At 43.7% G+C, this 15,957-nt stretch overlaps 6 non-coding genes across 6 annotated transcripts; 3 read left to right on the plus strand and 3 right to left on the minus strand.

Moving 5' to 3' along the window:
• Positions 1–217: 217 nt before the first annotated feature.
• trnar-ucg (transfer RNA arginine (anticodon UCG)) lies at positions 218–290 on the minus strand. Its single transcript has one exon. It is a non-coding gene; the product is annotated as a tRNA-Arg (tRNA).
• Positions 291–1,430: 1,140 nt separating this feature from the next.
• On the plus strand, positions 1,431–1,504 carry trnan-guu (transfer RNA asparagine (anticodon GUU)). The gene has a single exon. It is a non-coding gene; the product is annotated as a tRNA-Asn (tRNA).
• Positions 1,505–8,832: 7,328 nt separating this feature from the next.
• Positions 8,833–8,974, minus strand: LOC138232411 (U4 spliceosomal RNA). Its single transcript, XR_011187142.1, has one exon. It is a non-coding gene; the product is annotated as a U4 spliceosomal RNA (small nuclear RNA).
• Positions 8,975–13,744: 4,770 nt separating this feature from the next.
• trnah-gug (transfer RNA histidin (anticodon GUG)) lies at positions 13,745–13,816 on the minus strand. The gene has a single exon. It is a non-coding gene; the product is annotated as a tRNA-His (tRNA).
• A 201-nt stretch (positions 13,817–14,017) lies between these two features.
• trnae-uuc (transfer RNA glutamic acid (anticodon UUC)) lies at positions 14,018–14,089 on the plus strand. Its single transcript has one exon. It is a non-coding gene; the product is annotated as a tRNA-Glu (tRNA).
• Positions 14,090–14,540: 451 nt separating this feature from the next.
• On the plus strand, positions 14,541–14,613 carry trnav-cac (transfer RNA valine (anticodon CAC)). The gene has a single exon. It is a non-coding gene; the product is annotated as a tRNA-Val (tRNA).
• Positions 14,614–15,957: the final 1,344 nt, after the last annotated feature.

Here is a 15,957-nt window from a genome sequence, read left to right on the forward strand (position 1 = left end):
CCCACCCTACTGAGCACAAATTCAGCTGCTCTCCAGTTCTGTTCTGCATGTTTTTTCATTGCAATTGAGCTCGGAGCTGGAGATGATCTCCATACAGTTCTGTGTTCACCAGCCCGCACTTGCGTGCTAATTTACGGGTTGTGGCAAATGCTTTTCTATAGTTCATATACATGACGGCAACCTGTTACCGAGGAACCTGAGAGGTTTAAAAGCCTCACGAGCCAGGCAGGACTCGAACCTACAATCTTCTGATCCGAAGTCAGACGCGTTATCCATTACGCCACTGGCCCATAGAGCATGCGCTTGCACTCCACCACAGAGAGCTCTACACTGCTACTAGTAGTACACTTCCCCATCTAAATTTTCACAGCAAGAAACTTGTGTTTCCTACTATTTTTATCAGGTTTAAAATATCATCTCCTTAAAACAGAAAAAGTGTTGATGTGTCGTGCTGAAATTCCGATTGATTTTGAATTCAAAGAAAAAAGGTTTTCTTCCAAAACACCATGAAATTGTCACATCTTGCAGACAATAGGTGTATTCCATGTTGAAAAGAGAAGAAAGAAAACCATGGAGCCTTTTACAGGTGTGAGAAGACCTCACAGTCGAAACGCTGTTTCCGTTCTTCTCTTTTCAGCATGCAATAAACCTATTGCTTGTTCCTTTGCAGCCAAGGCATGCTGACGTAGCTACCCAGCTGAACATCTTGCAGACTCTACAGTACTTCTCTCCTGTAGAAGTAAAGCAGGGCTTGCTGGGTGAGCTTTTGCTCCGGTAAATTAGGTCACGTGTCATGTTAAATCACTTCTTCTAAACACAACATTTGCTGGTGCTAGCTTTCCCCATTAAAAAAAAGAGACATTTCCCTTACAGTACATGACATATCGTTTTTATTCTATCAATAAGTATAGAAATTAAACAAAAGAAAAAATGGTGTCGCCAAAGAATGCACAGCTTGGACATGAAAAGTGCACGATAAATGCCATTTCTCATCATTTCTCTTGGCGTCAGTTCTGCTATTAAATGGGACGGAGGCAACGGGCTCAGAGAGCAGGTTAAGTGCACACCGAACGCAGATGTGTCCAAGTGTCTGTAAAAGCGCGGTGCTCCGCTGGCGCTGTTCCCTAGTGGCTTAAAGTGCCCGCCTAGTAAGCAGGCGATCCTGGGTCTGAATACCAGCGGTGCCTCTCTCCGTGTCTTGTTGTGCCGAATGTATCATTTCAGACAAACATGTACAGCTTGGTTCAGTTTAATGCAAGAATTCATTTCCTTTCTGGAATAACTTGTTTTTGAAGAAATCCATACAGCTTGTGAAAGATGAAATCCATTTCTTGGTTGTCAGTGGAAAAAGATTGCCGGCTGCAAGAAGCGCAAGTGATTGTTTTCTTTGACCATAAACCTGCAAATGTAGGGAGCACAAGCGGCCGTCAGTCTCTGTGGCACAATCGGTTAGCGCGTTCGGCTGTTAACCGAAAGGTTGGTGGTTCAAGCCCACCGAGGGACGCATGTCTCGGTCTTTCCAATGTAAACATCATCACCGCTAAAGAAGATGGCGCAGAAGGCTCCACATTCGAAACGTTGTGCTTCTTTTCTTCTCTTTTCAGCATGGAGTAAACCTTTGCTTGATCCTTTGCAGCCTAAGCATGCTGACGCAGCTACCTTTCTCTTAACGCGCCTCAATCATTATTCACCAAAACGATCAGCAGAATAAGTCACTTTGTGGTGATGTCACTCCTCTGCTTCACAAATGTCCTTAGTGACGGGCCATTTCTTTCTGCCATTTTTCCGGAGCGGTTATGGATTGCTCCATCATTTCCCTCTTACTTTCCATCACTAGATTGAAAAAAAAAACAGAAACAGGCTGACAGGACGACAATCAAATTGCAAAAACTCATCAAAGCACTCGATAGAGTATTTGAATCCACAAGTAGCTACAGATGCAGCCATTCAAAATGGGTGAGGTATTTCACGGCATACCGCGACACGCCCACCGGGGTATCACGCGGTATCACGTGTGTCACGTGACTAGCTATCCGGCGTCGCCTTGTAAAACCGCCAGGGGGAGCTTAACCTCTCATGTACAGCATTCGAGCCTTTAATTTTGAACTGTGTATCACAGCATGTTAATCATCAGTCATTCAAATGTTGGTATATTTTATGAAAGCAAGATTGCTCAGTTGGACAAAAGTACACAACCTACCTTTATCAGACATATTTATGCATCAAAGCCTTTACTGAAGATATTACTAATAGTATTAATAATGGATGACTTTGGACAAGCTGTATACTCAAAGTATAATTTCTTTAGCACATTTGTACAAGCACTTGGAATCTGTCCAAGCCATACTTTGTCAGGCATTTTGTTTTACTTCAACGGGGCATAAAAACTTCCTTGCTTTTAACAGGGCGTTTCATAATTTCTACTACGAGAATGATTTAAAATGCGACACCTATCATTCAACTAGAGCTTAAAATATCACAAGGAAAAATACACACCGGTATTCCATTTCTCCCTAAACATTGTAAGCTTCGAAGTCTTTAACTAACGTGATACCGGATACGTCAACAAGCATACTTTTAGAATTTGATTAAAAGGGAATATAATATGGAATCGCGTATCTCAAGAATTTAATAACGGTATGATTATATCCGTGTACTGCGGCAGAACTGTGTAGGGCTGTTTCGCCTGCCTGATCATGCGAGCTGTCTTGTAGCCTACTGGTCTAGGTGCGTGACTACCAACTGGCAGGTTGTGTGTTTGAATCCAGCTGCTGCTGGACTTTTCATTTTTATTTATTTATTTTTTAATCGCGTAACATAAACATATTACCGTATGCAAACTGTACTGTATACAGTATGTATATGAATATTTAATGTCTTAACTGTGCCCGTTTAATTGAATTAAAAAAAAATTATTTAACACGAACATTAAGCTGTTTACATCTTCCGCCTGAGAACAGTCACCCGTTGCTACCCAACGCAGAATGGTGATTGGCTGACACTATCTGACACCCCTCTGATTGGAGAAAAAAGACGTGCTGGTGTGCTATACCAGGAAGAGGATTTCTTTCTATTCAAAACGTGTATTTTAAAAGTTTAAGAAGTAAAAACCTTACAGCGTACACAGATTTCTAAACTGATCAGGATCGTTATCTTTGTCTTATGCATAATAATGTTCACCGCTCTGTCCAGCAAATTAATAATAAACTTTATTTTATATAGCGTTTTAAACGAATAAGTAATTAGATTGCTCATAAACCTAATCACTTGCTTTTTCTTTTTATTTAGGCTCAGATTTCAACTATAGATCGTATTATTAATAACCATAATAACAACCAACCAACAAAAACAACCATATAAACATAATGGTGGTGCTGGACCTTCCAGTTTTATTTATTTATTTTTTAATCGCGTAACATAAACATATTACCGTATGCAAACTGTACTGTATACAATATGTATATGTATATTTAATGTCTTAACTGTGCCCGTTTAAGTATTGAATATTCATATCTAATTTTACCACTGAAGGGAAATCTTAACATAAACATACAGTATATGGCTGGTCTCGGTACTTTAAAGAAAAAAATACACACCAGTATTCCATTTCTCCCTAAACATTGTAAGCTTCGAATGAAACCACTAAATAAAGACATAAATATAGAAATCTTAAGATTTGTTTTATTTAATGTTGGTAGCAGGATGAACTGTCAGAGTGTATATTTTGTCGCAAAGTTGCTTCAAGATGTTAACAGTGAAAAAGGTATTTAGAAATGAGTTTTTTCAAGATGAAAAAGAAAACATACACGAAACATGGTTTCATTACGACCAGAATCGGTCTTGAGATATTTTTAACTTGATTTACAGTATTTGAGAGGTATGTCTTAACACCGATACTACAGTGCTTAAGTACTGCTCACGTATATGTTTCTAGGTTTATATTATGCATTTCATACGGTCAAATTACTTTTGAGCAACTAATAAGAAGCGCGAAACGGTATGCGTTTTAGTTTCGTTTTGTGCTGGAACCCGTAGATTGATTAGAGATATCAAGTACATACAAGTCATTTTTTAAATGTTGTAGTTCGTCTTGAAAAAATGTTACGAGTACATCATCTATCAACAATTACACAGGTTCTGTTTCCATATTGCGGATTTTGGTTAGGTACAGTATTATCAAATCCAGTGGCGCTGTGTGTTACTTTACTGAGTCCCAATCTGTGATTGAAACCTGTAAAACCGGTTTAATTCGTCACAGCCAGCACTCTTCAGGTGTGAGGGTCTTCTGCTCAGAATGAAACGCTAAAATGTTTGTGTATATTCTAATGGTAGTGGGGGCAGGGTGTGTGGGAACAGGTTTGTTCTTCACACCTGAAACATTTTCTCTGAAAGGATTTTCTTCGAAGTTTAACCGATCTTGTTACAGCATGTTACAGTTTACTATTATTAACCATATTAATTTTAAGTGCTTAATGTAAAATCTTGTAAAATTATATTTTCATTGTTCAAATATACATTAATATACATTAAGTCTGACTATCATATAATAAGTTAAATACAAAACTAAAGAAAAAATAGGGTTAAATATAATTCAAAATATTTTGCTAACAATGTTAACTGTTTATGAATAATAAAATGTATTAACTAAGGAGTAGGATGGCACAGTTGTTAGTATGTTTTTTGTTTTGTTTCTTTTTCATAAATACAACAGTAGTACCTGATGTCTCAGTGGCTTTCAAAATTAAATTATGCATGCAAACCTGTGAACTAGAAAGATAACTAAGATTTTAATACTAATTAAATGACCGCGGGCACTTCCCACCCCCTCTACATTCTCAGAGTAGAACAGACTAACCTTCTAATGAAAGACGGTCCACCCCCCACGGACAGGAAAAGTGCCCACAGGCACTTAAACTTAATATGGTCAGTAACGGTAAACAGTAACATGGTAAGAAGGAGCACGTACAAACGTTTTCGAAATAACCACATGTAAGACTCTGATCCTAAAAATGTTTAGGGAGAAAGTGGAATACTGGTGTGCTTCCAGAAGAATCAGTATGGCTCAGAGATTAAATAAAACTTCACAGACATTAACGAAGAGCATAACGCGTGTACTGTATACACTGCAAGTACTGTACAACCCAACTCTCTGCAGGAGTGCTGGCTGTGACGAATTGAACCGGTTTCACGGGTATTTTCAAAGTAGGAGGCGAGATTTCCAGCGAAAGACACCCCCTCAAAAACCCAGTAAATACAGTACTTACTAGTTAAAGGCTAGGCTCCCGACTACGGCGAAAGGAACCCTTCTTTCATTAGAAGACAATGAACATATTTTAGCCCTGAATGAATTAATAGCAAACATGGTTTACATAAAAGACATTTTTCCAAGAAAGTTTAGCCTTTGTCACTAATGAAACCACTAAATAAAGACATAAATAGAAAAATCTTAAGATTTTTAAAATACATGACTTTGCTAAAATTTATTTGAAAATAAAAACAATTACAACCGCCAGGGGAAAGAGAGAACAGGGGAGGGATGTTGGTTTTGCATAAGGGGCGGGGCTATGGAAAGTAGGTATGTTTGGGAATGTGTAGTTACATGTTCTGGCTGTTTGTGAATTATCGTTGTTGAGTATGGAGTGTTGAGGTATTGATTTTGTGTAATGCTTTATGTTGAAAATTGAGGTGGATTTTGTTTATGATAAACAGGATAAACTGGGATGGGAGGAAGGTTTGGTTTTGCATAAGGGGCGGGGTTATGATAATTGGAGGACTTTGCGAGTGTAAAATGGTTTGATTATTTGATTTTGTATTGTGGTTGTTATCTATGTTTTTGGTTGGTATTATGTTTATATGGTTGTTTTTGTTGGTTGGTTGTTATTATGGTTATTAATAATACGATCTATAGTTGAAATCTGAGCCTAAATAAAAAGAAAAAGCAAGTGATTAGGTTTATGAGCAATCTAATTACTTATTCGTTTAAAAAGCTATATAAAATAAAGTTTATTATTAATTTGCTGGACAGAGCGGTGAACATTATTATGCATAAGACAAAGATAATGATCCTGATCAGTTTAGAAATCTGTGTACGCTGTAAGGTTTTTACTTCTTAAACTTTTAAAATACACGTTTTGAATAGAAAGAAATCCTCTTCCTGGTATAGCACACCAGCACGTCTTTTTTCTCCAATCAGAGGGGTGTCAGATGGTGTCAGCCAATCACCATTCTGCGTTGGGTAGCAACGGGTGACTGTTCTCAGGCGGAAGATGTAAACAGCTTAATGTTCGTGTTAAATATTTTTTTTAATTCAATTAAACGGGCACAGTTAAGACATTAAATATACATATACATACTGTATACAGTACAGTTTGCATACGGTAATATGTTTATGTTACGCGATTAAAAAATAAATAAATAAAAATGAAAAGTCCAGCAGCAGCTGGATTCAAACACACAACCTGCCAGTTGGTAGTCACGCACCTAGACCAGTAGGCTACAAGACAGCTCGCATGATCAGGCAGACGAAACAGCCCTACATAGCTCTGCCGCAGTACACGGATATAATCATACCGTTATTAAATTCTTGAGATACGCGATTCCATATTATATTCCCTTTTAATCAAATTCTAAAAGTATGCTTGTTGACTCCGGTATCACGTTAGTTAAAGACTTCGAAGCTTACAATGTTTAGGGAGAAATGGAATACTGGTGTGTATTTTTTTCTTTAAAGTACCAAGACCAGCTATATACTGTATGTTTACGTTCCAAAATTAATATCGTTTATGGCCTTCACACGCGTTACAGTATGCTCCTATTCTTTTTATGCTCAGCTACTAAGATTTCCCTTCAGTGGTAAAATTCAATATCTACAACGGGCACAGTAAAGACGTTTACAGTAAGTCTTTCTACGACAAACCAACGGACCACGAGTGCCCCTGTCGGTCAACCAATCACGCACCGCGTGACCGGCCTTTGACCGGTAGGCGGTCAAAGGTCTTTTCTAGGTCTACACTTAAAATGCACAGAGGGAGGGAGCGATCCTCTGAGTACAGACAGACATCCCTCAACAAGGCCAGGTTGTCGCTCATCAGGCGTCCTGCTATCCCACAAGTCTGTTCTTTCCCTACCAGTGAGGCCACTACATTTTGTAGGCGCAGGAAAAGGGCTTTGGACAGGATCTTAGTGTCCACGCCTAACAGGCTGAGGGGTCTCCAGTTCTTTATGTCATTCTTTGCTCCTTTCTTAAACAAGAGAGAGATCACGAGTGCCCCTATCGGTCAACCAATCACGCACCGCGGTATCGCGTGTCATCTTACCTGCGGTACGTGTCTGTACCGCTTACTTTGAACGGCTGCATCTGTACGAGCAACTTTGTCCTGGCTTGCATGAAAGTCGGAAAATGTCAAAAAGAAAAAGATGGTGGCTTTTTCATATTCGTTCTTTTATTTTTAGTTCGTTGGCTCTTCTGTCCATTGTCCTCCTGCCTGGCTCTTGACCTGTGACTGTCTGAACGCACACAGTAAAATTTCATGTGGGGGATTTGTCCTGAGCCTCTGTGAAAGACCCACCCACCCCTATAAATAACTGCTCTAGAAACACATGAATGCAAAACTAAACCACAGCTTAAAGAGGAGCTTGTCATGACCGCCAGGCAGTTAAGACCAACTCATAAGCGATCTAATCAGCACCAGCAGTGGGTGATTATTAACAAACGCCGCCGCACGAGTTAACCCACCTGCACACACTCCACCGTGCGGTACGCAGTGCTATTTTTACCATCTTTACCTGCTTCCCGCTGCTCGGTATTGAGTCTACTCCTTGAGAGCTCTACCTGGCGTTTTTCCATTACCTCGTTTATTCTGGATATTGGACTCCCCTTCTGCCTTTTCGACTTTGGACCTCGCCTCTCACCTCGGACTGTTTGCCACCAGTGTTCTCCCTGGATTACGACTTACCTTACGCCTCTTGACCACGAAACAAAGCAAAGCAGAGCAAAACAAAACGAACAAACGAAAACCCTCACGTCCCGCACTTGCATATAACGCCGTTACGTGCCCAAGCGGTATTGTATGTCATCCTAGCACTGCACCCCGGGGCGTACGGTATATGGGAATGAGCACACGCCACGAATCGTCTCGAATCACTCCCTACAGCTGTAACGCGCTTTGAAGCGTGCACCCCCAACATTCTTCTTTGCGCATCTGTGAAAGGTAAACTCTTGAGCAAACTCTGAACCAGCTCTAAGGAAACTAATCCGATTAGACGTTACTTTGACTCATCCTTTAAGGGACCCTTGTTAATTGGAGAAATCAATGATTTCGAATGAATTCTGTATGCGTTAAAAGACAGCTATACACAGAAAACATGCAGGACACTGCTCATGATGTTTCCCGAGCCGAAACACAGTGCGTTTTTCCAAGCCATTTGACAAAGCCCGCCCACTGAAAACTGCAGCAGATCGTGTAAAGGCGTTCAACTTTGTAACTACTGCACGCACAGGAAGCAGAATAAATTCCTCTTTTCAAACTGTCAAAGGTTTGCTGCAGGACATCGCACAATCTCTTTTGAACGGGGACAAACGATTTCTTATGGGGCGCAGTAAGTACAGACGTTTATAAAGCTCCACTCATGCCGACGATGCAGCATGAAGAAGCGCAACCTAACGTTTGACAGACAAAAGCCGGGCGCCGCTACGAGCAATATGAAATCAAACTGACAGCACACGGCGTTTCGCGCTGACTCAAAAGTGATCTCGACAGACGCTGTTCTCTGCATAACGCTGAAAGAGCTAAAGAGCGTTTCTGTTGAGACGTAACAAGCTCGTTTCTTTCTACTCTGACGAGACTGTCAAAAATTGCTTTCGCCGATTGCATTGCAAACCGGCGGAAGGGGGGTATTGGGAAAAGTTTTCAACTAGTAATAATCGCGCCTCGGCTAAACCTCACAGGCTACGATACTGCCACTGCGCAAAGCTGACGGTTGCCAGGCAACCGCGGGGATCCTACGGAAATCGTTATCAATCGTCTCATGGCATGTCGTTGCTGTAACGCTTCATATTTGTCGTCTTCTTCTTCTAGCTTGAGGTTTTGAAGAATTTCATGACAGACAAGGGCTCCGTCAGAAACAAAGGGCGTTGTGAGAAAATCGTTGCTTATTTTCAGCAGCAGGAATACAACCCTTTAAATACAAGATGACAGAACAATGACGAAGGGCATGCCGGGAGGAACTCATGCACTACAGAGGAAAGGGGGCGGGCACGTACAGTTCACATTCAAGCCACAAGTACTCTTCTCGGATGTTGCATAAACAAATCCTAACGTCCTCAAAGCATTGCAGCATGTTTGTGTCCCACTTCCCGTGGTTGTACGACGACTGACACGAACGGACAAACACAATCTGTGGCGTTTAGCGTGACATAGTCTTGCAGGCATCGTGCTGTCTCACTGCAATACTATACCGCTGGAGGAAACAGCCCGGGTTCGATGAGCCTTGGAATGTGACTAGGAAAGTGAAGCCTTTTGAAAGAGGTAAAACACTGCTCAAAGGAACTGAGGGAGAATCTTACAGGGGATTCTAAGCGGTGTCTAAATGAATAGATTCTTCAGCGTGGCATTTTGCAGCTGGAAACAGATGTCGACGCTTTTTGAACAGAGCACCAAAAAAGCGTCTTTTTTGAAGGTACAGGTATTGAGCATTGGTGGTTCAGTGGAAGAATTCTTGCCTGCCAAGTAAGAGGCTCGGGTTCGATTCCTGGCCAATGCAGTGGCTTTTGCATGCTCACCACTATACCACCAACACACGCCCACAGGATCCCAGCAGGACACCACCAGAGAATGCTCACGATTTCGGAAGCTGTCTCCGGGACGTTCTGATTCCACACATCCTGAATAAATCATGATATTGTTAGTTGCTGTAGCTAGACGTTCAAATGAGTTTCATGGCCAGATGGACTGTTTCCTCCAGCGGTATAGTATTGCAGTGAGACAGCACGATGCCTGCAAGACTGTCACGCTAAACGCCACAGATTGTGTTTGTCCGAATTTGAACTTTCACAAAAGCATGCTAGCAGACAAATGCGCCTCTGAGGATCTGTTGATCGGAGGCAACAATACTGATAGGACTACTATAACTTCAGCACTTAACTCAGAGGATTTAAACATTTGCCTCAAAGAGACAGCACGTAACCTAGGCGGCATATTAGACACAAGGCTCTTAACAACTTGCATTGTTAAGTGCCTTGGGACAACCTTGTTGTGAAAGGCGCTATATAGAAATACATTGATTTGAACTGAATTGACAATGTAAAATGTTGTGTGTTGTTTGTTAAACAAGACTGTCTTTATTTATTATTATGCGTCAGATGAAGATCAGATCACATTTTAAGAGCCATTCATTTAGAAATCCAGATCATTCGTGTTTTAAAAGTCGCGGGAAAAGCGAAACGGGTGCTTTTCCTTTGTTGCGCAGACACACGACGACACCGTAGGCGGCAGGACTCGAAGCTTCGCGGGGAGACCCCGATGGCTTTCTAATCCATCGCTCTAACCACTCGGCCACGGCTGCAGCGCGCGCTGCCTTCTTGATACAGTCTAACATAGAGTGCCGGGCGGCGGCGGAACCCTTTTTCAAAGTCGCTTTCGGTTTAACAACAACAAAAAAAAATTTCACAAAATGCATGCTAGCAGACAAATGCGCCTCGGAGAACTTAAGGCTGGCTTCAAGTTGGAATGATAGTCTCCCCGTCCGGTCAGGAAAAGGGAACTTTGTTAGACAGAAAGAAGGAAGTAACAATAACGGAGAATTGTGTGCAAGGATTTTAGAAGCTGCGCAGCCCTGCAGTTTCAATAGCCCTTTTATTCGTGTTAGATGCTGGAATTGCCTTTTTTTGACGCTCTTACGAATGCGATGTCAACGAGAACAGAACAAAGCACAAAAAAACCTCAAGTCCTGCAGTTGGATAGTTGGATAGAATGCCGTTACGCGTCCAAGCCGTATTTTCAAGACGTGATTCCCTGAGTCCCAAAAATTTGTAAGTTCTTTGGATGATCTGTGGACCGATCTTTCACAATGAAGAATTCCTTAAGAAGAATAGATCTCGGCCCACCATCCCAATGCCTCCATCTCAAAACAGCAACCTCCCACTGCCCTTAGTCTGCAAGGCAGTCCTTTCAAGTGCGATGATGACGCCGGGACCTTCGTTGCCTATTGAACGAGCTTAACTTTTGTGCTCATCAATTCAACGCTCTTTCCATCAACTCATCTTGTCTTTTGACGTTTCGTGTTTTGTGCTCCTTTGACTATCGGCATATCGGGTGACTGCAAACACTGAAGTTCTTGCTTACGGAGTGTGGAACAGTGTTTTCAAGTGATCGCTGTTCTGTCATGTTGACGCCGAGTGAATCTTTCTTTGGCAACATGGGCAGGCTGACAGCAAAAGTAATGGCAAATTTCTTGACTTATTTCTGAATGTGAATGTTCTTTAGAAAAGGGATGCGGCGTTGCTTCTCCCCCGTGTAAAGGTCACGCATTCCAGACGTGGTTATGAGCGAACAGTTGCCGCAAGTGTTTGAAAAGAGCAAGAGAGGAAGCAGCCCTGCCCCGTGTGAGGATCAAACTCAGGACCTTCAGATGAAGAGAATGACGCGCTACCAACTACGCCAACGAGGCCAGCTGCAGTGCACAGCCGGAAAGTTTGCCTCATATGGATTTCAGTCGCCCGTTCCCTAATCTTTAGACGCCCTCTGCTGGATGTTGCATTTGCCTTTTGATCTCACCGATACTTTTTTGGTCTGTTTCTGTTGCGAGTCCGTTTTTCAGATATCACCTAGCACAAGTCTCTCTGGCTGAAGTGGCCTCTCTGCTTCAGCATCGTGCCCTCACTCAGCCATTAAAAACGTCACTCGGACTTCTGACATGCTGACATGAAATGTCAAGAGAGAGTGGCGGAGACGCTTAAGGCAGAGAGAAGATGAAGAGGGGGCGTGGCTGCGAAATGATTGACAGCTGCATGACGCTCTCCATGCAAGGTGTGACCACAGGCTAAAGGACACCTTTCGGCACATCAAGCTCTAAGCACACACCTGGAGGATGTGGGAAATGATCCCGCTACCTCTCGCATGCAAAGCGAGCGCTGTACCATGCAAGCTAACCCCCCTCGCTGGGGCTCATGCCTCAGTGTCGCCTAGTGCCGCTTGTTCCCCTCTTACCGGGTGCAGTTCACTGCCCTTCGTCTGCAAGGCAGTCGTGTAATTGCGGCTTTCTTGACTTATTGATGAAGGTCTGACCGGACGAGCGAATGACGCCTCTCCCCCATCCTCAAGCTCGCTGACAGGATAAAATAGAAAGTGCTGCTGTGGCTCATTGGTTTAGGGGTATGATTCTCGCTTAGGGTGTGGGAGGTCCCGGGTTCAACTCCCGGCTGAGCCCTTGTGTGCTCTTTCTGTCCTCATCCACAAGACTGGGAACTGATATCCACATCACCTTGCAGCATCTGCTTATGGCAAACGATGGAATGTGACTAATGACTGAACGAGCCTGGTGAATACTCATCACGTGGCACAATGAGAGCGTGCAGTCAGCTGTCCAAGGCAGCAACCTCATTGCTCGTTCAAAAGAACACGTACTGAAAACTCATCACCACTATGTCGTAAATGAGCACCGCGATCGCTTGTTGTCATGCGTCCTTACTTGGGAAATGCAGAAGCAAAAACTGCCCTCTCTCAGCCCCCGAAACGTGTGCGGCTCGCCTTGCACTCTCTGCGCCTCGCATATTTATGGAGCTGTCTGCTCTTCTTTCTGTTGAAGTACGCAAGTTACGGGGCGTACTGCAGACTATGATGTGCTCAATGACAGCTTTCAAGATTTGAAAACTATGAGCTTGATGGCTCAAGTCGAACGAATGTGGTTGTTACGCAATTGATGATCAAACGCACATATTCTAACAATTCATGAGAGTATGTTCTAAAGGTCCTTGGCTCGATCCCGGGTTTCGGCATTTTGTTTCATCGCTCCCTTTGTTCCTCTCTCCAGCGCCCCCTGCCTAAAATGACGCGTCCCTTTCTCAGCCCGAAACGCAAGCGATACACCAGCAACAAACCCTACAGGTTTCCGTAGTGTAGTGGTTATCACGTTTGCCTAACATGTGAAAGGTCCCAGGTTCGAGACCGGGTGCAAACAGCCTCTTCTTGCACGCTCCTGCACTTCACAGAGGTCTTGAACCACCAGTCATTTGTTCCCAATGTATTTCCGGTGCCTTCATGCACTCTTGTACCAAACGCACGTTTTTTCTGTACCTGGAGCCGATCATTTGCAATTGGGCTGTCCCGACAGACCAAGACGAGCTCTGTCGGCTCAAAAGCAGCGCAACACCTGCGAGAACAACAGAAAGATTAGTACCCAGCGGGGGCCTCTTAGTGAGCCCAAGATCTAATCAAGAATCGACTCCAGCAACAGGGCTGGGCGCATTGTTCCATACTCCGACCACTCTTGGTGTAAACAGGTCCCTCCTGGTCTCTGCATGAAATGCACTTTCCTGCTTTGGTGTAACTGGCTTCCCCTGCATGGGCGAATGTGAAGAAGATCCTTAGTAAGTCATTGAAGAAACCCGAGAAGAGGTCGGAGTGGTCTCTGTCGTTCATCAACGATCCAGTCAGGCAGTACTCCTCTGTAAAGCGCCGTTCGTTCACATCAATTGGCTTTTTTTTGCCTTCATTCGTGCAAGTAGTAAAAGCAGACGCCCCTATTCTGCCGTGACCCGGATTCGAACCGGGGTTGTTGCGGCCACAACGCAAAGTACTGACCACTATACGATCACGGCGAGTTACCGATACACACGTGGCAGGGCGGAAAAGGCTGTGCTCTCTTCGTGTGACATAATTCGGGAAAGTCCTGACGTTGCATTTCAACTGAGCCCCAGTATACATCGACCCTTCGACACTCTGAGTGACAACTCTCTTGCGTGTTTTCTCATATTTATGTAGTTTGCTTGCATGATGCCCGGAACAGCAGGGTTGTGCACTCCCATATGGTCTAGCGGTTAGGATTCCTGGTTTTCACCCAGGCGGCCCGTGTTCGACTCCCGGTATGGGAACGTGTCAATTTTGCCTCCTGCTTTCCAAAAGATCAGCACTGTGTACGAAGGAGCCGCATTAAAACTACTCAACGTGCAAAACGTGCGAGAAGAGGGGGCGCTTGTTTCCAGCCGAAACTTCTCGCGTGTGAGACGAGCTGACCATCGCTGCAGGAGGTGGGAGGGTCACTCTGGTAGACAGGGCTGACCTTCGGCAATAGGATTTATACTCTCCAAGATGATATTTACACTTTCTGGAGAGGCGATTTTCTCCACTTCAGTAGCCCGATTTCGTCGATTGCGTGGAGAGGGCTGTAGAATGTGGCGCCGTCTCTCCTGCTCCGTCCATGACAGGCGTGCTGGTCTCTGGAGAGAGAGCACGGTCCATCAGCGCACCCCAATAAAGGCACTGGAAGCAGCTGAATCGCATTGGCGAAGCTCAGCGCTGGGCCGCTGGGCACATCTGACCACAGTTTCCGTAGTGTAGTGGTTATCACGTTCGCCTCACACGCGAAAGATCCCCGGATCGAAACCGGGCGGAAACAGACCAGACTTCTTCTGTCGCCACGCACAAAAGGGGATTGGGGATTTGCCTAGTGCTGTGATCGAACAGACCCCCTCACCTCTTAGTGTGGCGGGATCTGCACAGTGCATGTCGCAGCGCATCCTGCTTTCACTTCAATGCGCGTCCTGATGTACCCCGGTCTCCCGCGTGACAGGTCCTATACTAACGAGGAAGACATCACTCTCTCCGACCCCCGGCATCGTGTCCCGACCCACCGTGCTGGAAGCCGACTCGTGCTGTGATTCCTTTACGGAGCAGAAATGACAACCGAGGAGCCGAGAGATCATTTCAGCATTTCACGTCTGAACGGAAAACACAAACGACCAACTCGGAATGACTTGCCTTTGACGCTTATATACCTCTTAGTGTGGCGGGATCTGCACAGTGCATGTCGCAGCGCTCCCTGCTTTCACTTCAATGTGCTTCCTGATGTCGAGTCGTGTGCCGTGCGGAGGCTCTGAAAGCGAGAGCAATGAAAAGGTGCACGACACTGTGAAATAAACATTAATAAACGCATATATAACGTCGAAAACACATCTAACACTAGGAGTATACAGCACTCTGCAGTGTGTACGAAGTAAATTATTTTCGCAGTAATTAATTATATTTACTATATTTATTATACACGTGTAAATTAATTACTGCGATTACATTAACACATTAACATATGGTTACTCTAACCATATACGTATAATAGACCTCTAAAGTTATACGTATAATAGACCTCTAACCATATACGTATAATAGTCCTCTAAAGTTATCCGTATAATAGACCTCTAAAGTTATCCGGAACTCCAACCATATATGTATAATAGTCCTCTAAATTTATCCGTATAATAGAACTCCAACCATTTATGTATAATGAACGTCTAAACATAGACGTATAATTGACGTATAACTTTAGACGTATATTAGAATTTCATTCTAGACGAATTGTAGACCACATTTAGACGTATAAGGTATGCGTTTAATAGACGTATATTATACGTCTTTTGCCCACTGGGTGGGCTCCAGATGCACATGGAAGCAATCAAGTGTTTCATCCGAGCTGTTTCAAAGACTGCCCAAGAGCTTTCCTTTCACAGAGGCGCAACGATTAATGATGGGGGTGCACCCTTCAATGCGCCTTACGACTCTAGGGAGTGATTGAGACGATTCGTAGCGTGTGCTCATTTCCCTCTATTCCCCGTGTTCCAGTGGTAGGATGACGTAAATTACTGCTTCGACACGTAACGGCATTATAATCACGTGCAGGAGCTGAGGGCTTTAGTTTTGTTTCGTTTTCCATGGCGTTCGTAAGCGCGCAAATCAAAGGCAAGTCCTG

Source organism: Lepisosteus oculatus, unplaced genomic scaffold (assembly GCF_040954835.1).
Source record: "Lepisosteus oculatus isolate fLepOcu1 unplaced genomic scaffold, fLepOcu1.hap2 HAP2_SCAFFOLD_63, whole genome shotgun sequence".
Lineage (NCBI taxonomy): Eukaryota > Metazoa > Chordata > Actinopteri > Semionotiformes > Lepisosteidae > Lepisosteus > Lepisosteus oculatus.